This window comes from Telmatherina bonti (assembly GCF_933228915.1).
Source record: "Telmatherina bonti genome assembly, chromosome: 20".
NCBI classification, from domain to species: Eukaryota; Metazoa; Chordata; class Actinopteri; order Atheriniformes; family Telmatherinidae; genus Telmatherina; species Telmatherina bonti.
Genome location: NC_136618.1, coordinates 17,558,371 through 17,564,370, shown reverse-complemented (window position 1 = coordinate 17,564,370; position 6,000 = coordinate 17,558,371).

Sequence of the window (6,000 nt, the reverse complement as noted above, 5' to 3'; positions counted from 1 at the left end):
TCTCCCAGATTCTCAGACATGATGAGGTTCGCTGACAATGCAGAGGAATCAGTTACGTTTTACTGTCCTGCGTTTTAATTTATCTGTCACTAATGCTTGTATTTATACTGGGTATACTAGAAAGCTACACCTGACATGTTGGTTCACATTATGTGCTGGGTGGAGCTTATGCACTCCCACTCAAGGAGTTATCTAAGTGATCTAAGATAACTCCCATCCTAAATTCCCCCGAACATCTTGTGTTAGATAAACTAGCACGAACATAACTTCTCTCCTGTTGCAACATTTTGTTTTGACAATCCTGATTGAACAGAAAATAAATGACTGTTAGGATTACATTTTTCTTTAGAAAATTACATTTACAATTTACAATCATATTTGCTTTGCAGTAATGACAACACTCCTAATGGGATGTGGTTGTTATTGACAAAAAAACAGACAACATCTAGTATTTCTAAGGTCTTCGTTATATACATTGTGATAAAAATACAATAGAAATGAATACTTACATTTTTATTAGTTAGATCAGTTAGTCGTAAAGAGCTGTAGAGGAAAAAACTTTTATTTTGTGTGTTTTTCCTTGAAGTAAACTTCTTTTAAATGAATTTCATGATCCAGCAATAAAGTTGTTGTTTTTTTTTGTCATTCTTAATTATTGTCTGGTGTGTTCATTCAATAATTTCATCCTAATAAAAAAAAAAGTTTGGGCTTTATCACGTTATAACGTGATAGTTTTATTGTAAAAATGTGAAACGTATCATCTTTTAATGTGATAAGTTTATTTAAAAACGTGAAACACATCACTTATCTGAAAACGTGAACTTTAGGTGAGGAAATTGTGTGCGGGGTGATAGGAGATCACAAATGGCTCATTTACAGGACTTGTTAGAGTTTTTCCCTCATACTTGGCTTGAGACATTGTGAAATGTTGCTGGAACATGTTGTTTGGGTGACATTGTTATAAATATGCATACTTTAAAGACAGTTTTAAAAGGCATGGGTCTGTACAGAAGGAAGGAGTCCAGTCCTTTTGACACGGCATAATTTCTGATTGAAACTTGAGCAGCACAAGAATCGCTATGAATACAAACTACATCCTCTTAGCTGCATTCAAGTGCCATCCATCCATCCATCCATCCATCCATCTTCTACCTCTTATCCCGGGGCAGCAGCCAAAGCAGGGAAGCCCAGACTTCCCTCTCCCCAGCCACACTTGCCAACTCTGGGATCCCAAGGCCTTCCCAGGCCAGCCGAGAGATATAATCCCTCCAGCGTTCAGTTGCTTATACGTTTTTAAAATAAAACTTATCACATTATAACGTGATATGTAAACTTTTTTTTTTCCTGAGAATTACAGCTCTACGCTCCCGTAGTTTTGTATGAAGATCACGATCAATAATTATTGGTTTTTAGCCTTGTCTTCTGTGTGTACAAAACTCTGCCAGGATTGGTCATTTTCTTAAATATTGATCCCTCACTCTGTAACTTTGAATTCTTGCATTTTATTCAATTGCATTTGAGTTTCTTCTGTTTTCATTTATTTTTAAATTTGTTTTTGAAGATTGTTTTTAATGTACTTTTTAATGCTCTGCAACCCACTGCTCTATGACTTCTGCTTTCTTATCGAACAACAGGAGAGCAGGAGAGGTGTGTGGGGGTGCGTGCGCGTGTGTGTGTCCTTTCAATACTTTGTACCTTAAAGTGAATGTTTGAGATTAACAGTTTTGTTTGAGCCCAACTATTATTAACTATTATTATTATTATTATTATTATTATTATTATTATTATTATTATTATTATTATTATTATATTATCATTATTATTATTATTATATGGCTGTAGCATAACTGGGTCAACAGTGATATTAATGATTTCTGCTACAGTTTCCAAGAACTTAACATTTCCCCGTCAAACTCAGGTCGCTTTTACTGTCACCATCATGACTTCATTTTTAAGTGGTGTAGTGGAAAATCACAGCGTGCCAGAGTACTGAGCTGTTATATTCTGCTCATGAAAAAGTTCAGCCACCAAATTACACTGAAATTAATCACTGTTTGAGTCTGTGTTGCAAACAGAAAAACAAATTCTTTGTGTTGATATTTCACAAGAAATTAAAAAGAACCTCCTACATAGTTTCTGCAGAATAAGGTTCACTACACCCACTTCCCACACCTGTTTGTGTAGATCTGCACTGACAAGATTATGTGTCACAGTGGCGTAGATAAAATAATTTCTATTTCATTCTACAGTCATTTGGTGGAAACATCTATCCAAAGCTACTTACATGTAATAGGTTATCAATTAATCATAGCAATTAACCTAACATCCATATTTTGTTGGGTGACATGCAGGCTTAAGAGGAAGCCAGAGTACTGGAGTACCCGCAGAGAACACACACATACAAAGGGAGAACATGCCAACTTCACACACACAGAAAGGCCAGTGTTTAAACCTCCCCTGAACCAGAGACCTTCTTGATGTGAGGCCACAGTGCCAACCACTACGCCACCGTGCTGATTTATACTACATAATCATGTCTGCTGCTAGCAGATGTGCAGCCTTTTTTACAGTCTGATAAAGTACAGAAGAAACTCAAAGATAAACATTTTTTGAAGTGGTGAAAATTGCAGAGAGAGAGAGAGATAGATAATTTCTTGAAGAATAAAATGTAGAAGGAGGTGATAAGATGTATTGAGGAGAAATATTTGGTGAAATGTTACTTGTTGGATTCAAACCTTCAACATCCAGAGCAAAGGCCCATTCTCATAACCACTAGGCCATCATTCTGCCCACATATACATTTGTGGGAAAAGATTTTCTATTAAGACAAGGGTGATCAAGGTACTGGCAGAACTATTGAAGACTTTTGCTATTGGCATAGAAATGCCTTTTTATGAACTTTCATCAGTGTGTAATCAGCAGGATTGCTAAAAGGGAAAGTTTCAACTAACTGCTGTGAACATATATCAGAATGAGCTGGAGAGTTTAATATTTGAATGGGTGAAGTAGCACAACGGACGTAGAAGCTTGAAACCATGGTATTCTGAGCATAAATGTAACCATTAGGAGAAGAAGCGTATGGAATCAGATTTGTTTCAGAATCTCCAAGCAAAACTTTTTAAAACTCAAGCAAAAAACAAATAAAACCAAAACTTAAGTAAAATAAATTATCTCTAAATCAAAAATGATCAATCATCATGAAAGCTATTAGGCTTTTATTTGGTTAAATTGAGTAGTTTTGGTTGTAGTTTCCTTTTCCTCTTTCTCTCTTCTCGTTATTTTGGTTGCCCTTCACAGTCTTTGGTTTTGACTCAATTGTTTGGTTTCATTTCTGACACAAACCTTTCATGGGTGGGCTCTTTCAGGGGTGCATTCCTATTGGCTGCTCTGATTACATAACAGCAAGTGTGAATGTGATAATGTGTAATTACTGGTGTATAATGCAAAAAAGTTGAAGATATCATTTAGAGGGTCTTGGCTGCAGATTGGAGAATGAGGTAGGGCTGGATATTGGATGGGGCCTCTCAGCATTTTGAACCCTAACCTTTTCTCCCTAATTCCAACCCTAAACCACACCCATTACCCATCTAACCACACCCATTTGCCATCCAACTCCGCCCAATATCCAGCCCTGCCCATAAACACAGACAAACCTCAGTGATCTTTTCAACCTTCTGTCCAAAATGGAACAACAAATTAAATAAAAATGAAAACATTCACACATATGTACTACATTTTCACAAAATAAGAATACGAATATTCATAATTATTTATCGTGTCTTTCCTGATTGGCGGCCGATTCATCAGCTGATATGTGCAAAACATTAAAAATCGCTCCTAAACGGCTGTTTATTTGTGAAGTCTTGCCTCATTTATCTAAGTGTATTGTACCAAGTGTTCTTTGACAACTGTCTTAAAATGGAAAGAAGAAGAAAGCGTCCCAGGTCAGCTGTATGGGATAACTTCGAGCTCTTTGAAGAGAAAAGGGTGAAATGTATGCATTGCACACAACATTTGGCCTTTTGCAATAATAAAACAACAATTTGGAGTAACCTGTGGACCAAACATCCTGATGTCTCTATCGGTCTCAACGGAACAAAGTCCAGTGCTGCATCAAGACATATCTTTCTATACAAGCCACATCAGTCCCCTGTAAAAGAATATTCTCCAGAGCAGGAGAGATTTTGAGCAAGAGGCGAAACCTTCTCAGCCTGAGTACAGTTGAGCAGATTGTCCTTCTTAGTAAAAATTCCTAAACGTATAGAAGCCCCCCTTACAAATATTATCAAATTGTATACAGAAGCACCACATACAAATAATGACTGGTTAAAATGAAACATTTCATACTGACATCACTTTAAACTATCTGCAGAACTTACATCAAACATCTCAACTCAGAACTCAGAACACATTTTCCAGTTTGAGTTCAATCAGTCAAAATATTTATTTTTAGCCACTACATGTCACTGAGGTAATGTGTTCCTGACATTCCAAAAGATTGATTCTTTTATTGAAACAATTGTTCTAAACGATTCAATCTCTCAAATGTGCCATTTTTTTACCATCACTTTTGCACATGCTTTCTCTTATTTGTGCAGACTGTCCACACTTCAGCTGCACAGCAGGTAGCTAAAGTTGAAGTTAAGCACTTTGATGGAACAGTGTACAGCACTCCTACAACAACCTGTATACCATCATAGTACATGACAGCTGATGCTGGATTTGAACTTGTGCCTTGTATACCATTACACACCTGTGTACTGGTGTACAAAATGGACCAATTGCTGAGCTGAATTGGTCTGTTTTGTCTAATCACAGGAACAGATTTAAAAAATTGACAAAAACTTGAATAACTTAAAAAGTTTACATTTTACAAATACCTAAAGTCATAGCACATATCTCCCGAATGGTCAGAAGAGTTTGATACTTGAATGTTTGAAGTAAGACAAGAGGAATGCCCAATGGGCATTCTCAGTAAAAAATAATAATAATAAAGAGAAACAGGAACACTATAGTGTAAATGCGATGAATTGCATTCACACTGATTAATCTGCACATGTTAGTATAGGAATGTCTACCTTTTGTAAAAACCTGTTTGGTCAGGGTAAATAATGGATGGGGTTATTTTTTCTATGCTTAAAAAGTGTAGAGCCAGTGTTTTCCAGAATTCTCTGTAGAATTCAGCTGGGTAACTATCTGGACCTGGTGCTTTTTTTCAAAAAATAAGTTAATCTAGAGCCATTTTCATGTTTTAATTTTAGAAGATTGATATTACTAAAAAATCTATCAATATTCTCATCTGTTCGGTTTATTTGTGATTTATATAATGTTTTATAAAATTCTCTGAATGTATTATTTATCTTGTCAGGATCGTGACTGATATTTCATTCTGAAGTTTTTATAGAAGAAATTGTTGTTTTTCTCCTTGTTTGGTGGTTAGCCAGGAACCTTCCAGATTTGTTGCCATGTTCAAAATTTTCCAAGCGTAGTCTTTCCACTAATAAATTGTCTTTTTTATCTATTATTTCATTACCTTTTAATTTGGCTTTTTTCTGATATCGTTCAGAAGTGTGTTCTTCTGGGGAGACATGGTAAGCTTCCTTTAGTGATTTAATTCTGTGTTCCAACTCTGATGTTTTCAAAGTTTCCCTCTTTTTCTTATGGGAAGACAAGGATATTATTTTCCCTCTCATTACTGCTTTTCCTGCTTCCCACAGATCACACGCTGAAATTTCTTCCCTGTTATTGTTTTCTAGATATAAGGACCATTCTCTTTTAAAGTAACTGATAAACTCAGGATCTTTCAGTCATGATGTATTGAATCTCCATTTTTTAGTGGCTGGCTTATTGCGCTTACTTCTCAGTGTGAATGATACGGGTGCATGATCACTGATGATTATGGGATGAATCTTGACCTCTGATATGTCACCCATGAGTGACCTGCTGGTTAGGAAGTTGTCTAATCTAGAATAGGAATGGTGATCTGAAAGAAAAGAATGT